Below are 24,491 nucleotides of genomic sequence, written 5' to 3' on the forward strand. Positions count from 1 at the left end.
ATGCCAGAACAGAAATATTTTAACTCACCCTGTCTGAAGATAAACTAAATCACTGTTTTGCTGACTTACTTTATGCTGGATTTATTTATTTATTTTTCTTTTCTTCTATTTTTTCTATTTCCTTTCCTTTCCTTTCCTTTCCTTTCCTTTCCTTTCCTTTCCTTTCCTTTCCTTTCCTTTCCTTTCCTTTCCTTTCCTTTCCTTTCCTTTCCTTTCCTTTCCTTTCCTTTCCTTTCCTTTCCTTTCCTTTCCTTTCCTTTCCTTTCCTTTCCTTTCCTTTCCTCGACACACTATTTGTTAAAAAATTGGAGATTATTCTTAACAGTAAATAAAAGAAAAAGAAAGGAAAGTGTTTTGGAACTTAAATGCTCTCTTCTGTGTGGACAGCTATTCAGTTAAGAGAAATCTCCACTGTCTTCAATGCAGTTATATATTTTACATTAGCTGAGGAAAAAAACCCAGTAAAAGAACATTATCTACAGTAAGCAAGATTGGACTGTTAACAGGAAATGATTATATAATGGAAAGATTTCCTGGATCACTATTTTACCTAATAGCACTTTGAACTGTGTATTACTGTTTTGCTCCTAGGGGAAAGCTTGGCCACTTCCAATTTTTCACCCATCTCATATATTTTGTCCTGTCAGTGTTCCTGACTTATGATGTGTGAGGCACCCATTCTCTGATCTGCAGAAAAGTTCATACCTGTGGCAAGATATCTGCCTAAGAAGGGTGTTGAGATTTACTTTATCTGTTGGGTAAGGCAAGCCACATCAGAGAGGAAAAGATTTAAAACATTGCAAGAAGCAGAGGGTAAGATGAAGGATCTTGCCTGGTCTCTGCACTTCATTAGGAAGCATACCTGGTTTTGTAAAACTCCATCTGCTCCCTTGATGGGAAGGGGTCAGTCCTGCTCTCTCTGCTGGTGTGGTCACTACTAGGGCATGGGACCTGGGACTGCCTGGCACATATGTGAGGTGTAGGAATGACAGAAGCAGAAAGATTCTCTTAGAGGTCCAGCTCATAATGCCTGAGACTTGGCAGGATGTACAAGTGAAATAATCTTCCTTTAAAGAAGTTAGTGTCCATGTTTCATAACCTTTATTTTTTTGGAGTAGGATTCTGGGGAAGAGTCCCCACTAACATAGAACTGAATTTTATATTATTATAATAGGATTAAAGCTTCCTCAGTGAGCATATAATTATTCTAGATATTCCTATTGGAAGGGATAAGAGGTTGAAGATTTGCTGATTTTTCTCTATGATGTCTAGCATGCTGTTTCATTAAGGTACCATCTTTTAAATCAAACTCCCGAATTACTTGAAGAGTAGTTCAGTGATTGCTTTTGACAAGTGAGCATGAAATACTTGTTAAAGAACTGTGTGTTGTTATCAAATGAGTATTGTGTTGTTTTCACTGAGATTTCCAGAGCCTCTTAGAAAGCCATACCTAATGCTTAAATTAAGCATTGAATCATATTACTTCAGCAGAAGTCAGCTACTAATAACGTAATTCTTACTGATCTGCTAACAACCTGGAGATCAGTTCAATTGTTAGGAATTCTAGCAATACCAAAATTACCACTGTGTTGAATTATTAATGGTTTGTATCAAAGAATGAGCTTAAATTGCTTTGGTCTTGTGTAAAAATTCCTCTGATCTTTGGCAATCATTATTTATTTACAGCTCCCATACGTTCTCCCTCTTTCACAAAGAAACAGGGTTTCTTAAGTATAGCCAGGAGGCACTGAATTTTCATATGTAGTACTGTCTCTCACTTAGAAAGACAGGGAAGAACTGCTGGCTTGAAGGTTCAGCTGGCAGCTTTTCCATGTGAAAGGCAGGTTATCTAAACATTTTCTTCCCCTGAGAGAGATATTCATAATATTTATTCTAAAATACAAATATTAGGGCCTTTGCTACATGTGAATTATCCTTAGGTATAGTAAATACAGTTCAGGTTAAAATAAAATCAGGGCATAGCAACAGCTAGTGTTTACATTTATAAAAAGCACATGTGGAGATTATTGCAGGAAAGTGTTCCTGCATGTATTAAAAAGCCCCCTTTTTAGTTGGATAAAGAATGTTTTAACATTTAGACTTGAACCCAAGTTGGCTGTAACTGTAAATGTGGCTTCTATAGAGTATCTCTCTGGTTAATGTGGACATCTTCCCCTAAGTTGGTTCATTTTGCAGAAGGTAGATTAATACCAAATGTCCTGATTTATAAATTACACAGGACTGAGTATTTAATTTTTTTTTCTTTAAATTCAGCTTCAATCTATCAACTAACGTCTTGACAATCCTTTAGAGTCAGAGCAAGATAGGATCACCCATTTGTCACTATTACTTGTCTGTGTCAGACATATAATTACTTGAAGCATCTGGTCAGATACAATAAAAATGGAATAGAGAAATAAAGGATATATTTGTGATACTATTGCAGTTTGGTCTTAAAACTGCAACACAATTTCAAATAGTTCATGACACTGCTTTAAAGTTATACAGAATAAATCCCTGAATTTTTGTTTATGAAAATAACTTGATGCCATTTGTTGCTTTGAGCTGATGTTTTTCTGTTGATGATCTGTTAACTTTCACAATATATACATAGAACTGATTTTCTTCAGAAACAGGATATAGCTAATGTTCCAAGCAAAATGCCTTTTAAGTTTTCATACAGCAGTTCTCAGTTCTGTCATCTTTTATTTAAAAATGCTTCTTACTCTCTAGAAATCAAACTAGCTGTAAGAGGACTACAAATCCTCAAATAGTGCTTACCAGTTTTATAAGGTTTAACTGAAGATGCACTGAAGATTGTTAACAGAGTTTGATAGTTCCAGCACCATGAAAGGGAGAGGCATTAGGAGGCTCACCAGCTACTTAGTGCTTGTCACTCTTAGACCAGAGCAATATAAAACAGCACCTGACTCATCTTTTTCCTAAAATGCTTATTCCTATATTAAAGTTCTACTTTCTCTGTATGGTAGATATTCCTACCAAGGTCCACACTCATACTGGAGGGCTGGTCTTAATTGCAACCTCTATAGCAATGTCCCTAGCCTGCTAATTCTTACTCTATAGAGCTCTTTGGGAATAGATATTAAATATAAACACAATATTTGCTCTCTCTCTGAAGCAATCTTCCTTATGATAAGTCAGCCCTGAAAGGGTTCACCTGGTTCTTGGAGCAGAAATCCACTTCTCCAAATATATGTTCCACTGTATCACCAAATCCTGGCACAGACATACAGGAAAGGCACATCATTAACAGCAAAAAGGACTGCCGACTGATAACTCCAGATAACCCATAGCATGCATCTCTATAACCTACTCTATCAGTGAAGTTCTTTCCAAAATGCTCACTGCTAACCCAGTATTATTACAACTAAAATAGCAGCAATTAAATTTCCATTGCAAAGAAAATATGAACAAAGCTGAACACTCTTGTAAAAAACCACACCGTTCAGATGGGGAAAGTAGCTTTGAATAGCTGAGAACTCTGTCAAATCAACATCAGTTCTCATCAAACCACTCCAAGGTACTTCTCTTTGCAATAACAAGGCATTTCAATTTCTGTCACTATCAGTTTTCCATGCTTAGACAAACAATGTTACATGATTACTTTATATCTCTAAAGACAGTGATTTTTTTCCCTCAAACTGTCCCAAATAAAATCTAGCAACACTAAATGTATTTAGTAGCAAAGTTAAAACAAATTATGAAACAGAAAGCAAACAGCAAGGATGTAGGGAGATGACATCTAAAAACTTCTCTAAGTTAAAGACTTCAGAATGTTAAGAGTGAAAACAGAAGGTAAGAAAAGAAGCACTTTTGAAATGTTATCTGCAATGGTTATTGCACTGTTCTACCACTCTCAATTGCAAGCTCTCTTATAAAATTCCCTATCTTCAAGTTGCCATATATATACATTTAAATACTTCTGTTCATATATGCAAGAGGTAAAAAATTTTTGTTTTTCTTTTAAATTCTTACAGGAGTATGACCTTCATAAATGTAGCTTCCTCAGATGTTGAAAGAAAATAGAACACCCCTGTCTATTCATTAGAATATGAAGATAAATTCAGGGATTCTTTTCCTTTGTTTCCAAGAAATACAATTTTTTATATATGCTTTTATATGAGTCCATGCAAAGAAGCATATTTTATTCTACAATATGCAAATATACTGTATTTATCAGAAGCAATCCTCATCAAGTTTTCTTTCTTTTGGGAAAATTAAAACATACTTTGCAGCTAACTGTGCAATATTATTGCATCTAATATGATTTTAGCTGAGGGAAACCAATGAATACAAGTTTAGGTGAAATATTTTGAAAAAATGGCTCCTCTCATATTTAGTACAACACTTTGTTTAACAATCAAGGAAAGTACTCCTTTTAACTGAGAATGAAATAAAATCTTCTCTGTCCCTTCAATTAGGAAAACCCTGCTCTCGGTTTTTATATAAACAGCCCATACATTTGAGATATTGGATCAATTTCATACATGATGAAATATCAGATGTCTGGAAATCACTGCAAAACATAAAAACCCCACTAACTGGCATTATGGGAAAAGTAATCACGATGCAACTCTCCACTCACCCAAAAAATGTTATATGCTTTTACAGTTTCTCAGACATTACTTGTACAATCAATTTCTTGTAGGATGCTTTGCACTTGGATAGTGGTGAATTGTAGTGGACTGTCATTTCTGTCTGAAGTAAAAATTGTCATCCTTTCTGAAATGCAGAGATAGTTTTTTGTTGTTGTTTTGTATGCATACACCAATATTTGACTATAAAATAACTTATTCACATTGTCATAAAAAGGTTATGTGAAGTTAGTCAAGCATCCATGATGGCAAAGGAACTGGCATGCAGATCATGGTGAGGATATACTTTTTATCCTAAATCTCAGTTCTGTGAGCCAGCCATCTTAATTTCTGCTAATCTGAGAACAAATATTTCAAAACTGATTCATAATATGCGCTTTAGTCTGGCCTCAATTATAACCAATTTATACCAGGCTAGTTGTGGGAAAACTTTGCACTACACCTTTTTTAAGCTTACCCTTTGAGGGTATCCTTTAAGGTTACCTTTGCATCATGGTGTATTTGCCATTACTGTATTTGTCTGCTGCATATGGTCTTTCCTGCTATTGTAATTTCTGTGGAAAAGTTTTATTCACCCATTAAATTAAATAAGCAGGGAGGAAGTTTTAAAAAGCAGTCTATAAGAGGACTTGTAAAATTAACAAGAAATTCCAGGAACCAAAACAAAATTATAAAATCAACAATAAGTAAAAAAAAAAAATTAATCCAAGCTTTTGATCATTCTTCAGCTATCCCTCTTAGGACTTGGCTTTACCAACACATCTCTCCAGAAGTTGTGCTGCAAAGCAATATAGAATTACATTTATGATGACAAAGTAAATTATTCAATAAAGAAATTCAGGTTTCAGTAAGGCTTTTTTTCCTCCTAAATTTATGTTGCAGCATATATTTGCACATCGCTATTTATCAGTCTAGTGAGTTTGTTTAGTATATGAGTGCCTCCTAATAAATAAATAGCCAAAATCACACTAAGGTGATATATCTTTCCTTCTACTTAACAGCTCATTTTAACCTTCTATTCTTTTCCCTCATTCTGCATCTCCCCAACAAATTTGTTCCACTCTCTTTCTAAATAAATTTACTTATACATTCTTTTTATCCCCTTATTCTTAATTTTACTTACTTTTCAGGCAACTGTAATAAAGAAACCAAAAATAACGTTTTCCTTTAATAACAAAAACATTCATTTTCATGATGGTATAAATTTCATATACCAATAGGCTTCTTAGACTGTTGCTGCCTTCCTCACAACTCAGACTTTTCATTTTACTGAAATAGATGAATATTCAGCTGTTCAAATGGAAACCAGAATCTAGTGATCACAGCAAAAATAGAGAACAATCAGTCTAAAACTAATGACTTGTCTCTTTTTTGGCAAGGTTTAAAACAATAATGCAAAGATCTGTAAATTTATTTGATAAAAATGACAATAGATATTTTCTTTATTTTGTTATTATTTTATTTCAGAAAAAGCAAATATTTCTTTTACCCCTCCTTAAACTCCAAGCTTCTGGTCCTTGTTTTTTATTTAAACTCCCAGGAGAAAGGGAATAATGAAATCTCCTTTTTCTTACCTATTTCTCTTTAGTAAACAGAGATATCTAAAGCAAAAATGTAAAGAAAATAAAATTTCTTTTAATTGGAAATGTTTTACTTTAAATATGGCATAAATTTTATTTGGAAATCAAATAATGACTAATCTTATTTATTCTGGGTTCAGAAATGGCTTATTGCTAAGGCTTATAGTGTAGATAATAAAGTTTTTTTCTTTTTTTAATTTCAGCTCTTACCAGGTTGTAAAGCAGACAGATATATTCTTATTGAGAGACATGATAACTAAAAACATTTTGGTTTCTTGACTCAGTAAATAAGCTGAAGTCACAAAAATGTTATTTTAAAATTCACATCTTGTTTTTCAATGGGGTTGTCATTGGAAATAGAATTGTGGTAACCCAAATTGAAGTTCATCCCCCAAAAAATTGATTAGTTGAACTAATCAGTCCAAAAGTTATGTAATTTCATTTGCTACAATTACCATGCAGAACTGTAGCTCACCCTTGTTTTCTGCAGAAGACATAAAAGAATGTTCTGCCTTTTTGGGTGTCAAGTGATATATATAATCTATGCACTCAATTACTGACTTTTTTTCTAATCACCTCTTGTTTCCCAAAATCATTTGTTCCTTTATGACCTTAAGATCTTGACGAAATATCATAAGAAAACATCTCCCCTCTTTCTCTTGCTTTTCTGTTCCAATAATTTAGAAAAAAAATCAAAACACAGTCATGCTGTTACTGTTAAGTAACTTCTTAACCTGCAAAGAGACAAGAAATCCACTGGCTTGAAATAGTCAGAGTATTTACAAAATCCAACTGGAACCATTAGAAGACTCAACCAGCTGAGAAGCTCAGGAAGCAGAGATTTTAAGAAAATCTTTGTATATTAATTATTTGTTCTGTATCATATGTTATCTAACAAATATTTCATTCTTTAATCATATTATTCTAGACTATGAAGTCAAAAGGTTTCCAGCCCAAGAATCACGCCTTTAATTCTGAAACTTCTATTGTTCTCATTTTCCATTTTGTATGAATTCACATCCCAAAATGCATTGTTAACTTAATAGGAATGTTAAATGGTAGATAAGAAAAAAATCAATGTGAGAGTGTGGAGAGATGGGAGATATTTATTTGTGTTTGTAGTGCTATTTGTGAATGCTCAGTTCTGTCTTGCTTCTTTTAAAAATCAAAAAATGTTTTTACAGTGTGAAAAACATTAATGACAGTAGCACTAAATAATCATACATGTGCTTTTGGATACTTTTTACAGCAGCAACATACTACATTCTTATCAGTGAATGGCCTAGTAGGCTATTAATTTTTTTTTAAATTTCCTGAGATTTATTTTTCTAGCCTTAATTTTATTCTGATGTGAGCTTTTGAACACCACCTTAGTTTAAACTTCAAGTATATGCTGTTGAGTGACAAAGAAATAAGACATAAATGCACAGGACTAGCCTCAGTGTAAAGTAGTTTTTCAGCTTATCCAAAATACTTCCTCACTGATAGGTTCCCTGCACTGAGGGGAAGTAGATACCTGACATAGTTTGGACTATTTTAACATTTTATTATGATGTTGCCATTAATTTAGATACTTTCCTTATTGATTGGCAGAATTGCTTGTGATGGAGAGTGTAATTCCTGCACTGTTAAATTCTGGGAAACTTCCATTTACTCAACAGAGCAGTATAGAACATTGACGCAGCTACTTGGTACCTGGCAGAGTTCATCTAGGAGGTCTGGAGGAAAATCACTACTTGGAATCATATTTTCTTATCTACCAATATGTAGCAAAAGACCAGCATTTCAAACATATGCTTGCGACATAACTTAGTTTAGGTAGATAAAAGACTAGGACATTTTAAGTACGTTGTTTACACAGAAAAGATCATTTACTTACAAGAATTAACTTTGCTAGTAAGAATTTAAGAGTTTCATTTTTTAATACAAATATTTGGATAATAGATATAAAAGGTATTTATTTTCTCTTCAGTTGGCTTTTCTTCCTAGCATTAGTATAGCATGACAGATGGCTGATGTCATCTTTACTTGGAAGAGCTCAGCTGGCAATAATAGCATGGTACATTTCTGGGGATTTGCGGTACTGTATGTCATGAAGTCGTTTTCAACCAAAAAGAGTCCAAAAGGGAATTCCCAGAAGTAAATATCTGCCTATGATATCCTACTGTGTCGTGTTGATGCATCACAAGCAGAAGGAATCATAGAGTCTTTATAAAACTCCATAAATATTTACAATATTGTTGAAAATACATTGGAAATGCTACAGATTGCAAATGGTATGGGCCCCCTTGGCACTGTAACTTTGATTTTGCTGTTGAGTGAGAATAACAAAAACTGGTGATTTATATATATCAAAATCTGTTATGTATACATTTGAAGTTCAGTGATTTTTGTCACATTTGACATTCATGTCTAATAGAGTGAAAGCATTAATATTAGTAGAATGTAGATACGCTGGTTGATTGTTTTTCATTTTGCTAATGATTGCTGTGATGAGTAGAATAATGTCAGGGTCGGAGGGTTAAAGTTAATGAGAGCTTTCCATTGCACCATTGATTAGTGGTGGATACCTTAGTGAGAAATTTTCAGATTCCTCCCATATAAAAACAATAAAGGTAAAAATGATGCCAATTTAAACTCTTTGACTAACTACCAAAATGTTTCTAAACCTCTCATAATGACATCTAGGACTGAAAAAAACTGTAAGAAATTATATAAAAATATATAAATTATTTCAGATGCTTGTAATTATATAAATCAAAGCTTGCTTTTTAAATCTGTGCTTTCTCTATCTGCACTAGGTTAAACAATGATTTTAAATTCCTCTCCTAAATGCATGTTGAAGAGTACACTTTCTAAAGGCAGAATAGTATTGTAGCATAATATATGTTTTAATATTATAATGATTCTTTCAGTAGCTGCCTTAAAAATTAGGATTTAAATATGTTGATTCCAGTTGCTGTTTGTTCCCTCCTAATCCAAAAACAGACTTTACTGACTGGATTTCAAAGACAGAGGGCTATTTCCATATAGCTCCAACTCTTGCAGAACAGAGATACAAATGCAAGAAAGCAGATCAATGTACATAAGAAACTGATAAAATATTTTTGCTAATTATTTTCCACTTCACTGCTTTTTACTACTCTGTGTCACAATGAGAAAAAAAAAAGAGACTACAAGGCAATGAAAAAATCATCTTAATAACCAAAACAACCAACTCACCCTCAGCCCCAAAATCTAACCTTACTTTCAAAAGTGTCAAACAAAATATGTTTTTTAAAATTTCTGCTAAGAGTTTTCCAAAATATATACTTTTTAAGCAAAGAATATAATATCAGAGGTAGTATATGAGAGAGTTTAATAACTTAAGAGAAATGTCTCTGCTTGTCATATTAACCTATCTTTATATACTTAAGAAATGCACAAATAAAATATGACCATGACATTTATATGAGAATTTTTATTCCTTTTCCATTTTTTATTAGGAAATAAAATTAAATGGCTGTATGTACCATGGTTAAGAGAAGTTAAATCTTGATCCATCACCTGAACATTATGGACAATAAATGCTAAATGACCTACAGCACCTATTAGTACCAATGTAAGCTTTACCCATTATATGAACAAATTTGAAAAAGGCTGGCCTCGTAATAAAGCAGTATAAAGCTGTCATGTTCCACTGCAGCTATGCTGAAGGTGCACTGAAGAGACCATCATATGCTGCAACATGGAAAATAGTAGGCTGGTAGGAATTTTAATGCTTTTCTTTTGTAGTACAGTGTACTTCTTTCCTAAGTATGATTAAATAATCATAAGAACTCCTCTAAGGGCTAATCTGCGTTATTTCCCAGATTTTCACCTTGGGGACATATTGTCCCTTGTCACTGAAACCTCAGGGACAGAAGGGTACGCTACGGGGTGGCACAGCAGGAAGCTGAGATACTGATGAAACAGTGTTCAGCTAATGAAGGCATGGCCCATGGCTTCTGCTGGTATGCCATATGTTTGAAGAAATGCTAATGACTACAATTCAAATACCTTTTTCATCTTAACTATATGTAAATGTGTTTATAAATGCTCTCTTATAAATATACTATCACATTTTTAAAAGCTAAGTGCTAATGTTGCTTTCAACATCTATAATACACAATAATTAAAACTTTAGCAATTCTGCTTAATTATACCTTATGGGAAACTGTACAGTAATTTATAGAAATTAAGCAGAAAAACAAAGATCAACAGAAATAAAACAGCAGTCTAAGAACTGAAGAATAAATCATTTAGATCATTATTTCAAAAAAAAAAAAGATCATTGTGAATAGACAACTTAAGGCCCAGTTCTCAAATAGCTGAAATTTGCAAGGGAAAGATCAGTTTATAAACTCATGACATTCTGTTAAAAAACTCCTTCAGGAAGTTCAACTAATTGTGACTTTTTTTGTGCAGTCAGATCATTTAACAAAACTAAAAAACTATAGCCACCGATTTAAGATCAAAAACCGGGGAGATCTTAATTGGGCCATGGCTTTTTTCTCTTTGCTTTACCTTTGTGAAAACCCTGTAACACTGCGGGTGATCATTAGCCACAAATGGCATTTTGCAGTGAATCATCTTCTCCCCAAGTGGCCAAAACAACATCTCCATTGCAACAGCAGAAGTGGCATTCAGGAAGAGCAGTTGGTGACCAGGTTAGCCTACATGGGACACTACTATTTTTGCTGAAAGACAGGACACCCTGTTGCAGTCATTACTGTTCCAAAGAAACTCCCTCAAGATCATGGTGGTATTGCTAATCTGGGAATCTGATCCTCATCTTTTTTTTACCCCTCTTAACATAACTGACTCATATACAGATCTTGCCTAATATGTACTACAGTATTTAATAAACTTAAGATGAAGAAGGGCTAAATATTTTTAAGTCTCAGAGAAAGCCTACTGAAATTGCATCTCACAGAGGCAAAGCCATGAAATTTAACCACCAGTTAACTCAATTTTCATTCAAAAATCCAGTCCAAGCAAGAAGGAAACTAAAATATAAAATGTGACAGCTGCCTAAGCATTCTTTAGGACATTATGCGTATTAAGGTAAAACACCTGTACTAAGCTACTTTTACTGCTTCCTTTCTTTAATTTGATCCTTAAGAATTGGTACAGAACAAATTACATGAGTGAGATTTACTAGTCTAGTCTCAGACAGAACTGTCCAACACAAGTGCTGCACCTTCAGTGGAAGACTTTTTCTGCTTCACTCTCACCAAAAAGGGTCACAAATCTGACCTTAAGGAACGAAAAGGAGAACTGGAGAACTGTTCTATTTTGTGACCCTCTTACTTAAAAGTTAGGCAATTTTTAGAGAAAAATAATTTCTGACTAACCCTATATTTTGGAGCACTCTGTGGGAACCCAAACCATTGTGTGTACTTGATGAAACATTGGAATCTATTTTATAGTCAAGGCAATCAATGTTTTAAATTCTATTACAGAGAATGTGAAAGTTTGCTGCACAGATGAGGATACCTTGAAGGTAAAAAAAAAAAAAAAAAAAAAAGGAAAATCACAGCTTCTCAATATCTTAATGGAAACTCCTCCAGGCTGGGTAAAAAACCTTTTTATCAACTCTGCCATCTCTTCAAGCAGAATTCATCTCTGTCTGCCTCAGCCAAAAGCAGCTTTCTGCCCTGTGTGCCCTCTTCAGCCAGGCAAGACTGACAGTCAGGGTCAAGAATTTTGCCCTACATATTTGACACATAGGCTCTGAATGTCTCATTTTTTAACCATTAACACTGACTAGTCTGTTGAGGTGTCACTCTCTTCTGGAAAGCTGGTGAGGCATGGGCCTTTTGTTGGCCTTTCATACAGAAGAAAATTTCACACTCTGACTGTACATTATTTTTTATTGACAAAAATGTAAAATATGGAGGACTATGGAGGTAATGGGTAATGGACCAGAACGTGTGTCCTTCAGTTTAGCAAGCCAGTTCCAGCTTGGAAAGTAGAGAATTATTTTTGCACTTAGCACTTGCTTACTGACCTCAGTGAAGAATATGAGTAAAATGATTTTAGGTACCTTCAATTACCACAGTTAACAAACTTCAGCCAAAAAAAAATTAAAAGGTGTTATTTTATTCCTATTTTACACATAAGGACATAAGGTAGAAAATGTAAATGTGCGTTTCTGAGAAGCAGAGGTGATCAGCCCAGTGACTTTGAAAGGAATCAGGAAACCTTCCATATCTAATACCCTCAGGTACAGATCCAGTAGATATTTAAATATCAAAAATAGGATTTGTGTAGGGTTATTCTGGTTGGTTTTTTATCAAATGAATATATAATTTATGTAGGCTACAGCAGAAAGGGAATGTCAGTGACAGAGAAAGACTTTTGGAATGCAGTTCTCATTAATGGTATTATGTCATGCCTACAAAACATCGAAACAGTTTTGAGGGAGAAGGCTTGACACCAGATCTCCTACATTACAAGCTGGTGTTCAGCTACAGAGTTAAAACTCATCTTCTCTTTCTTTCATTCTCAGAAAATCTTCAGTTTTCTTCTTCAGAACATTTGAGCTTTAATGAGTAATGTTTGAGTAATATTTGAAAGTGCACTGAAGAAGATCTTGGTTAAGAATACCAACCTAGGACCTTGGTACAGTGAACTTGTAAGTCTCATGCAGATCGTCTGTTCACAATTTAATTAACAATTCACTTGAGAAGTACATATACATGGGGCAATGCTGCTCTTCCCTCTTGTTGCATTTTTACAGGCATAAATAAGCACATATCAGATACCTTAAAATAGGCTTTATATTATCTATATGAGGGAATTTTGAGCCTCAGAAGTCATGAAGCTCTGTAGATTTGGGTGATTTTTCCTCTCCATTCATTAATTCCTCAGCTGCAGACAGCCTCACACACCTTAATCCCAATTTCAATTTCTGGGGTGTCTCACTCCTGCTGTACCCTGTGGAAGGAACCGGAATGCCCAACCAGGGATTTTTCCATCGGGAGGAAAATTGGCTTTGCCCTTGCTTTATAGTCATTTGTAGAGAGGGGAAAATTTCGAAAAGCTGTATTCCTTGTTACAACAGAGTGATCTTTGGAATGCCTGTAGGATCCTCAGTCAAGCATCTGCATATTAACAAATAAGTCCTTTCTGTTTACTTGTTTTGGAAAAGTAGGCTATTCACCTGTCTCTCCCAGTAAGAAATTGATTACATGTCCCTTCCCTCCTTTACTTACAGTTCATGTTTTCAGTTCCTATGATGGTATATCTTGAATTTTCAATGCTTTTTGGACCTGTCTATATGTCTTCATTTTTTCCTCACCAGACCTTTAGAAACCTAACAAGGCTCCTTTTGAGCAATGGTGGCCAATAAAGCTAAAGATTGAATCAGATGGGCAATACAATTCCTGGAAAAGATAACTGCATAAAAATCCACCTAACTGGTGGGAGCTTCTCGATTTGATCAATATGGTTAAAGATATGTGCAGGTTTACAGCTTTGCACAATCAGTGTAGCTAGACCAACAGTTTCTATTGCAGAAAAAGTATTAAGAGAATTTATTAAATCTAGAATTTCACTTAAAAATTTCCTTTCAGAAAAATATTTCACAACATAGAATAAAAAAAAAAGTGAAGATTCTTACAAAACTCTTTTTGGTTGGGGAGAATGCATTTAAATTTCAATGGAAATAAGGTCAAAGTGTTTCAAAAATACTTCAGTTCTTGGGTATAAATTACATCATAGTTTCAAGTGAACCTCAAAATGAAAAATAATTTTGAAACAAATAGCAATGTTATATTCCAATAAATGTAGAAAAAACTGTTAGCCTATTGAAATGTTTTGTTTCAAATTAGAAAACACCTTTCAAGCAAATTTAATCAAAATTGATACTTTCCTTTAACAAGTTCAATTTTGTCAAAATCCTGTTTCCTGACAGCTGCAGTTATGACTTATATTTAGAAGCTTCCAAAACATTTTAATTTTGAGGTTATTATACAGATACTTCCAGTGCTAAAAGAGAATATTGTAAACACTGAAGGCTTAGAATAGCCTTTTCAATGCAGGATCAAAAGCTTTAAAATGTTGCACATGGATATGGCTGGGGAATTATTTCAAGAGACAAAAAACATTTGGAGAATGTTTGGAAAACATTGCTTTCCATAAATCTATACAAAGAATTGAAGTCTCAAGCTTTTGCTAAGGAAAAATATCAAATAACATCCTCCTGATTATTCAATTGTGATGTATTTTGTCTGTTTACTCACACCTAGCATATGAGACATGAACTCTGGGACAGAGGTGAGCAGATTTCAGTAAGGGAGGCTAGTGCCTGCTGAACAGCCTTTATTTACATCAGAAGAGCTGCCAAAAAAAGAAAACGTAAAAGATAGGGAGCAAAAGCAATCCTGATAGAAATAAATAAATTAGGAGTTATTTATCTCTCTCTTTCATTTTACTTTATTTTTTAATGTAGAAGACACTTAACCTATTTTTAAAAGCATTTTCATGCCACCCTTCCTTGGAGTAGCAGAACACATAGTACCCACCATTGCTAAGGCAGAGTTCATTTCACTGAAGGTATCTAGAAGCTAATTATCTCCTGAGAACTTGAGATAGTTTTAAGGTTATGCAAAAGATGTTAACTAATCACACAGCTCCCAGATATTTGAAACATGCAGTGTGACTCTGAGATTGCATTTAAATGAGAGACAGGCATGACTACTGATGTGTTGTTTGTTAGTGCTGCACAGCAAGAAAAATGCTACATTACACAGTGCCAAATTCACAATACTTCATCGGTTATGCTTCAGAGATAACAGAAAGCATACAACACTTAATCAGTGTTCAGTGTTCCACAGGCTATATTAAATAATGATAATAATAATAAACTGAGAAGTACTCCAGGAAAAAATAGACTACAAAATTAATTACAAATTGCAAATATGGTGCAATGCAAATTAATGCAAACAAGAAAAGCAAAATGTTCATTTTTTTACCAAACACTGCCCCAGTTTGGAGAACTGAGGCTTCCTGATAAATTAAATTCACAAGTCAGGCCTTATATTACCTGTATTGGTCAAGAATTATGCAAATTTGAGGATGTTCAGATATGAAGCATAGAAATCAGAACATATTCTCAATTTAGAATGCTTACATTTTAATATGTACTGAAACCAAAACTGCTGCAGACAAGCATCAGACATTCTGAATATTTTCAGAAGTGGTTAGACAAAGAAAATAGAAGTTATTGAATCTGAAAACAATAGTGTTGACTTCTTTGGAAACAATGCTATTGAGTGGTTTTTTCCCCCCTTTGAGTAGCTGTAAATGCAATCAGCTAGTTATTTTATAACAAAACCTTGCTTTCAAAAGTTGTAATTTAATGCAATCAATCAATACCAAACACAAAACTATATGCAATATATATGTTTGTGTCTATTTTATTTATATATATTTATATTTATATTTATATTTATACCTATAAAATATATAAAGACAAAAACAAATAATTAGAAAATAATATTATACCTCTCCTGCAAGAGTTAATATTTATGCCTTGTCATTCATAATTTGAACAAAATTACAACAGATAAGAATGATGGATGACTGTTATCACTAAACATCTGACATCTGAATTATTTAATTAATTGTTCCCATTTTATGCTACAACACTAAGCATATTGAAGTAGGCCCATACATATTTCAATAGGTGCATGTTTTAAATTTAGGGCTATGCCTTCATCAGACTAAATTAGAGACTAGATAATTAATATTTAACATCTATTAAAGCATCTTAAAATGTATGGTCCTAACCACCACCTTTCATTTAAGACAGCCACATGAATATCTATTTGTAAATTTCCTCTTTCAAGCAAATGAAACACAAATACAACTTCAGAGGGCACATAAATGGCAAAAATCAAAAGAATCTAGGGTTTAGCAACCCATAGAAAGCATGTTGCAGAATTTATATTCTTCTCATAAGAGAGTTGAGGGGGAAAAGACAGAACCCCAGATGAACTAGAAAAAAAAATTCTACAGTGGTTTATATACATGGCATATCTAAAAACTGATGTGGATTTAAGCTTAGTGGAAAAAAAGGGGGGGGGAAGCAAAAAACATTCCTTGAAGCTGTGGTATTTGCCATAGAAATTGAATCTTGCTTTGAAGCTAGAAGCAGCTGTTACTTAGAAATATGGAAATAATTTACCATAAGAGGCAAAGATAGAAAATAGATTCTAATCAGGTTCATAATGTTATTGAATTATTATTTTAAAAGTCAGAAAAACAAAATAAATGAGCAAAACTTCAAGCTATTGGAGATAAATGCTGACACTATGGAAAAAAAAACATTAGAAGATCACTTAGTTAACTAGAAGGCCAGAGTGCAGAGTCTCAGGTGTTCAATGAAACCTGCCTTCCAGCTCAGAGGGAGTCTCATTTAAAGCAGAGAAAAGAAAGTCACAGACATGAAGAATGAAAAAGCTGTTTACACTCAAATATAAAACTACAGATCAGAAATTCTGAAGAGCCTAAAAAGTCTGGAACCAAAACCAGAATCCCATAATTAGCTATTCCTATTTAGGAATTGTGCCTACTTAACACAGATTTCTAATCTGTCTTTGAAAAGTTAACTGAAGAGGCTCAGGTAGCCAAAATAAAGAGGATGAGCTAATCAGTGGGTTTTATTTCATTATAGACAAGAGATGCATCACATCCCAGATTTTAACTTCCAATGCCTTAGATACCAGACCAAAAAAAAAAAAAAAAAAAAAAAGAAGAAGAAAAAGAAAAATAGAAAGAAAAGAAATCCACAGAAATATAGCCTTACTCATTGGCAATATTTTTGCCAGCACCAGTACTCAGTTGGAAAAAGTCATTTGGGGGAATAATTAACTTTAAACCCGCCTATCCCCAAAACAGAGATTTTTCAGTATGTTATTTAAAGTCTACAGGCCAAATTGTCTATCAATTAACACTGACTTCAGAGAATCAGCAAAAATGCAGCTGCAAACCGTAGAGCTTTGCTAGGATGAAAATGTCTTTCCAGCTATGTAGTTTTGAAAAAGCCTAGCCTTTCAAGGTCCCGTTTGTGAGAAAAGGCAACAATTAACTGCATTTCTGCTACTAACCAGTCTACACTACTTTGATCCTTAAATAATTGCTAAAACTAACTTACATCATTGAGATTTAACTACAGTTAAATAATAACATGAATAAGGACCTATATATGCATACAATAGATTTTTACATATTTTTATTTTAATTACTTCATAATCCAGTTTCTTTTACATATGAGCAGCCTTTCAGTTCAAGAGAAATGATACTAAAATACTAAACAAACCAAAACAGCAATACTTGCTTAATATTTCTAAGTTTCCCTGTAATTTTTGCTTCGATACAACTTTTTCCTGACTATTTTCAGAAATTTAATCTAGGTCATCACATCATGACTGAGTCTTCCTGTATCATACATAATTTGCCTGAAAACATTTGGTTTATGATGTCTTCAGTTCCAGATTATATCCTTTTTTGTGTTCCTTTTGATATTTCATCTCAGCTCTCTCTATATATTAAAATTACAGCCGATGCAATATGAATTTGAATGCCATACTAAAGTGAGTATAGAAGATGTAGTAAAACAGAGATTAAAAATGTATGTGCAAGAGATGAGACTGGAAAGGTTCAGTGGGACAGTTCAGTGTGTCAAAGATGCTCAGAATTTTGGATGATTATCTAAATTTTATTCTGAATACATTTAGATCTCATTTTCAGAAAGAGCTGAAGCTCAGCAAGACCCTCAATTGTATTATCACTTCCTAATTCCCTCAAAAAAATTAGAGCTTTGTTAAAATTAAACTGTGGGTGACTATAAACTGTGGGTTCAAATATGTAATTTTCATTTGGGACATCTACAGAAATTTAATTAGATGATCACACTAGTGATCACTCAAAGGCTTAACTGGTATCTTATGAAGTAAAGCTCACACCCACTAAGAAACTCTGTTAACAGTATTGGGAGAAGAACTTTAAAACTACAAAAACCAGGGCAACTGACTGACAAAGGGTATCCACATTTGTTAGATTCCTGAAAAGAATGGCAGAGACTAATAAGGAACATCAAGAAAAAAAATATGACAAGGTTGAGTGACATTCCACATTTGGGTGACTAAAGAACAAAACTGTAAGGAAAACAAAGTGATTGCCTGAAGTGCAAAGATCCTGTCAACACAAAAAACAAGTTAAACAAACAATTTTATTAATTTAATTCATATTGAAGACTGTGTCACTGTGATGTAACTGAACTCTTTAAAATCTTATCAATCAATCTCTGTAGCACTTTGTGGAAGAGCAAGAAGCAGAAAATAGAAACTTGACAGCCCAATGTACCTTTGCCCTGATGTTATCTTGTCAACACTTATAACCCCAAAAGGAGAAATCAGACAATAGACAATATATAATTTATTCTTAACAGCAGTGACAGCTGCTGTCCTTTTCCTCTCAATTAATGCAAAACTCACTGGCTTAGTTTCATTATTTGTTATTATTATTATTATTATTATTATTATTATTATTATTATTGTTATTGTTATTGTTATTATTATTGTTACCACTACTATAACTACCTTTTCCTATCTTAATATTTTAGAAATGGATTGTAAATCCAAAACAAAAACAACTACTGTTTTGAATCTTTCATTCACCACCAGCAGGTAAACAAAAATCTTCTCATTTGGAAAAATGTCTGGGAATGGAAGAAAAATCCCAATGGGTCCCAGAGCTTTCCAGAACTGTGATTACGGCTGCATAGAAATGATGTCCAGTGTACTGAAATTACACCCAAAGCCTTCTGGACTATAGAAACTTCAGAACCTCAAAAAGAAAGACAAACCACTCTTCTATTTAAGGCAGGAGCAATGATGCCTATAGCTCTGCTTCAGAAGTGATGTCCTGCCCAGGCACTGCTCATTGGAAAAGACATGAAACAAATTCAGCTGTTCTTTGTTCCCTTTTCAGACCTCATCAAACACTGAACAACAAATGTAAAAAGTTTCCTTATTTTGATAAAACAAAATCTTTCCATAACCCTTGTTGAATTCTGCTGTGTTGAGAAGTCAGGAGTTAACCAGAAAACCCCACAAACACTGTTTGGCCTTCTAGAGTATGAATGAAGAATGTACCTGAGAGTCTTACTGTCCCACAGGTCTTCCAGCTTTGTTGGATTAGTAGGCTTAAACCTGAAAAGCAAGAAAGTTGATCAATTCTCGAAAGAGACTAGGGCCTTTCAAATCCTCCAGGACCTTACAAATCCTCTGGGAGCTCAGTAAAACCTGAAATATTTGCTTAACTTCTCTCCCTGAAAGATTGCAGTTATGGATGTGAAGTTTTGGGGCACTTCAGACTACCTTGTGGATTTGTTTTCATATTGGTGAGTTGCTGCTGTAAGCAGATTTACAGTTTGGTCAGTGGTATATGTAAAGGGGTCTTTTTTTGAACCTCAGAAAAAATATTATGAATTAGACTATTACAGTTTTGTAGATGAAAAGAGGTAAAACAATTGAAGGTGAGGGAATCTAGGCACGTTAAAGAGCAGTATCACTTGGAAGGAGGATCAGCATTTTACAATATCGAAACAATTTGTTGAGGAGGCTGGTAAATACTGGGAAAAGAAACAAATTTGGAAGGATAATTATGGAGGATCAAGATGAAATACTAGCTGTCAGGAAGCAGAAAGTATTTTAAACTACTGCTAGCAGATGCTTCAAGTATTACTCTGCACAGACAAGAGGAAAAAGTGTGTAGATAAGCCCAACTTATGAGACTATGAAAGGGATAGAGTGATAGGGAATATAAAATACACTGATTATTGGTGCAGTTCCTTTCTTCTCTCTTTGCAGAAGACAGAAATCAAAGTTGTATGAGTATTTACAGGTAAAAGGTTATGTAATTATCCAAACACACCTGAATTCCTGGTCTAGGAAAAGCACTGAATGTCTAATCAAGGAACTGTCATCTGGTTTTCAGTAGGAGGACAATGTATTTCCTTAGTGGTAGTTAGTTTCTTAGTGACCGTTTCCCCTTCTGCACCCTGAAATTTTCAATTAAATCCCAGGCAGTGTTAAGTAAATGGACGTAAAATGGAATAGTAGCCATTCACTGGCTAGAAATAGCATGCTTGCCTTTATCTGCACACACTGAATGGGCAAAAATATATGATAAAGGCTCTTGCATCCACATAGGCATCATATTGTTCTCATAGCATGGGACAAACAGAAGGCAGCATAACCTATACCACAGCAGAGATGGGCTAAACCAGGTGGGTCTGAGGTCACACACAGCAGACACACAGCTTTGCTGTCTGGAACTGCCACTATTTCAGTCTCCTACTCCAACTCACCATTTTCTGTAATGCACATGTGATGCTTCTGTCTCTTTCATTCTTTCGGAGGTAAGAGGTTATCTGAAAGAATATTTCAGGGAAAACAGCAAACATGAACATCTGCATTCCAGATGGCCACAATATTCTGAAGGGAAATATTGGTGAATTCCTTTTATTGCTTACTTTCAAACAGTAGAAAGCAGTCCAGTAGGAAATATTTGACAGAAAAATGAAGAAAACAAATACACAAAAATTCTTGATATAGGATCAGGCAAATGAAAAATGCAAATACATGTGATTCATTTTCCAAGGCAAAATACTTCTCTATGATATATGGTATAATTAAGACTGTGAAAACTTGAACATCTTTCATATACTTTATATACTTTACACACTTTCAGCTAATCAGAACTGTTTCTTTATTGGCTATTTTATGTGAGTGCTGAGTAGCAGTCCATTTTTGTAGCTTTTTTACCCTACAGCAACTACTGAAGTCTTCATTTACACTGCACAAATTATCTTTAGCAGCAGGTAGGAAGCAATCAGCAAGGTGTAGCTGGCAATAGGTCTATTTTCATTACAAGATGGAGAGAGCCAGGGGACATGACATTTGTCCAACATAGTCAGGGAGTTCTCTATTAGGAAAATCAGCTCTGGAGAATTGTAGTCTTGCTGAGGAGAAATTGAAAGGGAGAATGTGGGAAAGAGTGTGGTTGTTTTCTTTGGTTTTTTTCTTACTTTTTCTCATTAAGGTAAGAAAAAGACAGAAGTAAGAAATAATTTGAATCCTTTAAAAATGTCCTACAGTGCCATAAATGCATATAATTCTCCTGCTCTTGAGTACACTGAGCATTTCAGAGTACATCTGTGAAATGATTTCACAGTGACTCATTAGTGGAACTGTTAGCAACAAATTTGGAGGAGGAGAGCATGAGGATTTTGGAGATAAAAGAGTCACAGCTAATGCCGCTATAGCACACTGGATAAAATTTTCAAACAATGGTAGAATAATACAGAAGTGGGAGGGAAATGGGCAGCATCATAATGGCTTAAGTTTACATACCTAATTCAGATGGCCAGATTTAAAAACTGACTGTCCCAGAGTGTCCCTTGAAGGTGATTTCAGTCCCCCAAAGTTCTTAATTATCTTTTGAAGGTGACTATTTTCTCTTGAACTGCAGTGGTAGGAATTTTCCTCATTATATGTTATTATTTCTGGTTTCAGTTCTCCTTTGAGTAATGTCTGTGTTGCCTCCCTTCAGTAAGCAGGAACGTTGTATGCTTTTAAGTATTTACTGGATGTTTTACAAGGAAATATTTTTTCTTGAACTGTAAATACAAAGAACTCCTCTAAGCAAATGAATGCCCAGCAGGCTGTATTTTCTTTCCTTTTTAAATAATACATTGGCTTGCTACTGGCCTTGGAACTGAACTTCCTCCTTTACCATAACATAGGAATAAATATATCTAGTTAAGTTCCAGGGTAATATTTTTTTCATACATAGTCAAGGAAAACTCCTAATATAGTGAAAACTGAAACTCAGACTTGAATAAAGGCTGCAGTCTTTAGCTAAAATTCTGAAATATAGAGGTATCTTGATAAATTCTTCCATAAATATAGCTTAAATGTAATCTTAAGAACAGTAAATATTTGCATTTGTTTACCTGAACAAAATCCTTAGAATACAGATGAAATTATGCCTCTGTCAGAGATGGTGAAATGAAATATCACACTGCCTGCTCCAGAAACCTGTAACACAGCAGGACATTGAACTCTTCTCTTCTGAGTCCTGGGTTAGCACTTGAACCACAAGAGAAACCCACCTCCATCTTCAGGGGATTATACCTGTAAATTAAAATGAAAAGGAAAACATACTAATCCTCATCTCTTCACTCATCTTTCACCTCTCAGAACCTGAGGAAAAAGACACTGTCAAGCTTTCTCAAGGAAATAGTCCCTTGTGATTTTTTGGTGGGATTTAGAATCCCAGGTCTTTCCCAAGTACCTCACAGTTAACTCAGGCATATGAAGTAAATGAACATTGGATGGGCAAGTTAAGTTGCAGCAAAAGAATTTTTCTAAGGATTTTAATCTAATTTTAAAGTCTAAAGGTGAGGAAATGTAATGGCTACATCTTCAACAAATGCATAAAATATGCATTTGAGACACAGTATGCCTACATTCTCTATATAGTAAGAGACTTTGGAGCATGTTGTAAAGCTGGGTGGGGGCAGAGTGAAGAAAACAGAGAATAGAACCAATGCCTATCTTATCCTTATGGAAAATTTTCAAGTTGCCTTGAAGTGTTGGCCTGAAATGATGATTCACTCCTGATTTTAGAAAAATATTCTCAGATCAAATTTTTTTGTTGTTTGATATTGGATAGCACACCTTGTAGAGGGTGAATACTCTTTCAAGTGCCCTCTAATACCAGATGCCCATTGCAAAAATTCATGCTCTTCAGAGCTAGACAATTAAAAGTCACAAAATGAAACAGGCTGCAGACTCACTGCTTCCATGTGAATTATGAACAACTAAAAGAACTCAAGTTCTAGTTTCACTTTTTTTTAGTTGCTCATTTATCCGTATATTTTCCTTAAATTTTCCTGCATCACAATTAATCTCACTGCCTAAGGTTTTGCATGGTATTCTTAAGAGCAACCAAGTATCACCTCACTTAGCAAAGAAGATTAAATAAGGTGCACTACTAACCCTTGATTCTTAGTCTGCTCATATCTCCTGACTGCACTTTCTCTTTATGGCTCTACAGAGATACTTCATCAGCACAAAATTGTTACAGAATAAAGCTCCTTGCTATAAGTGTACACCCAAGCATTTCTTCACATGTTCCCATAAAAACAGTTGGTATTTCACAGGTTAAATTTGTCAAATCTAGAAATTTCAATCAAAATCCTTGACAATAAAGGTATTAAGCATGAAATTAGGTGGCTTTCAAAATTGCTAGTCATAGACAAAGACTATGGTAGGAAACTTCAGCAGTTTCATCCACTGAAGAGAGTTTGCTCTGATCTGGAATCTCCAACACAACCTCAAATACTTGTTAATACAGGGTGTGTGTTCTCTTCTGTGCTTTTTCACACAAAATGAGCAGCATGTAAGAACAAATCAAAGGAACATATAAGAAACAGTATAAAGAAAAAAAACATATTTAGTTGAACACTGAACTTTCCAGTTAATAATTTTCTTGTAGCACTGTATTAATTTAACTCTATGAAATAAACTAATTGCAGAAAACATAGCTACAGCTAAACATCTTAACCTGAATTTCTATTTAACTTCCAGGAGAAAAGAATTTTGTTTTTCACTCCTTGTCAACTGACTCAGGTTAAAAGCTTCTTTATATACTTGAGTCGGTGCAGGAAATTCAACTGTTTGCTTTCATATTTGTTGTGAGGTACATCTCTGCTGCACTGCAATATGCCCTTTGTTGTGCCAGTTTAAATATCATCCGTACATGAAAGGCAGTGAAATTCTATCAGCGAGGTTTTTTTCTGAAAGAAAGCAGTGTTGGAATAAAATCAAAGCAGCAAACAAACCCATCCTGCTCCTCTCCAGATTTCTAAAACTTTCTCAAGTTGTGGGATATGGGAGAGAGATGTAATTAAAACAATTCTCTAAGTGCTTTATTTGCCACCTGCCATTCATTGAATACCTGCTGATAAAAGTGAGTTTTTTACTTGCAGATTTGTCCTGATAGACTAGAATTATGAAAGTTCATGAGTGCTCCAGGAGCCACATGAGGATAAATATAGATTCAATCAAATCAAATGAAGTTTGGCAATAAAGGTGTAAAAAGTGAATTACTTTCAGCTTGCCCCAAGTTGTTTAACAGGACCAGGACAGTTTATGAAGGCAGTTTTGTTTAAAAAAATGTATAAAACTTTGTACTG

At 34.3% G+C, this 24,491-nt stretch overlaps 1 long non-coding RNA gene across 1 annotated transcript in view; it reads right to left on the minus strand.

The window, feature by feature from the left end:
• Nucleotides 1–22,397, minus strand: part of LOC144247308 (uncharacterized) — a 297,702-nt gene extending 275,305 nt beyond the window's left edge. The window contains exon 1 of the long non-coding RNA XR_013341026.1: nucleotides 22,245–22,397. This is a non-coding gene — a long non-coding RNA (uncharacterized LOC144247308). The remainder of the gene's footprint in view (nucleotides 1–22,244) is intronic.
• Between the last annotated feature and the right edge of the window lie 2,094 nt (nucleotides 22,398–24,491).

The sequence above is a fragment of the Lonchura striata genome, chromosome 1, assembly GCF_046129695.1.
Source record: "Lonchura striata isolate bLonStr1 chromosome 1, bLonStr1.mat, whole genome shotgun sequence".
Lineage (NCBI taxonomy): Eukaryota > Metazoa > Chordata > Aves > Passeriformes > Estrildidae > Lonchura > Lonchura striata.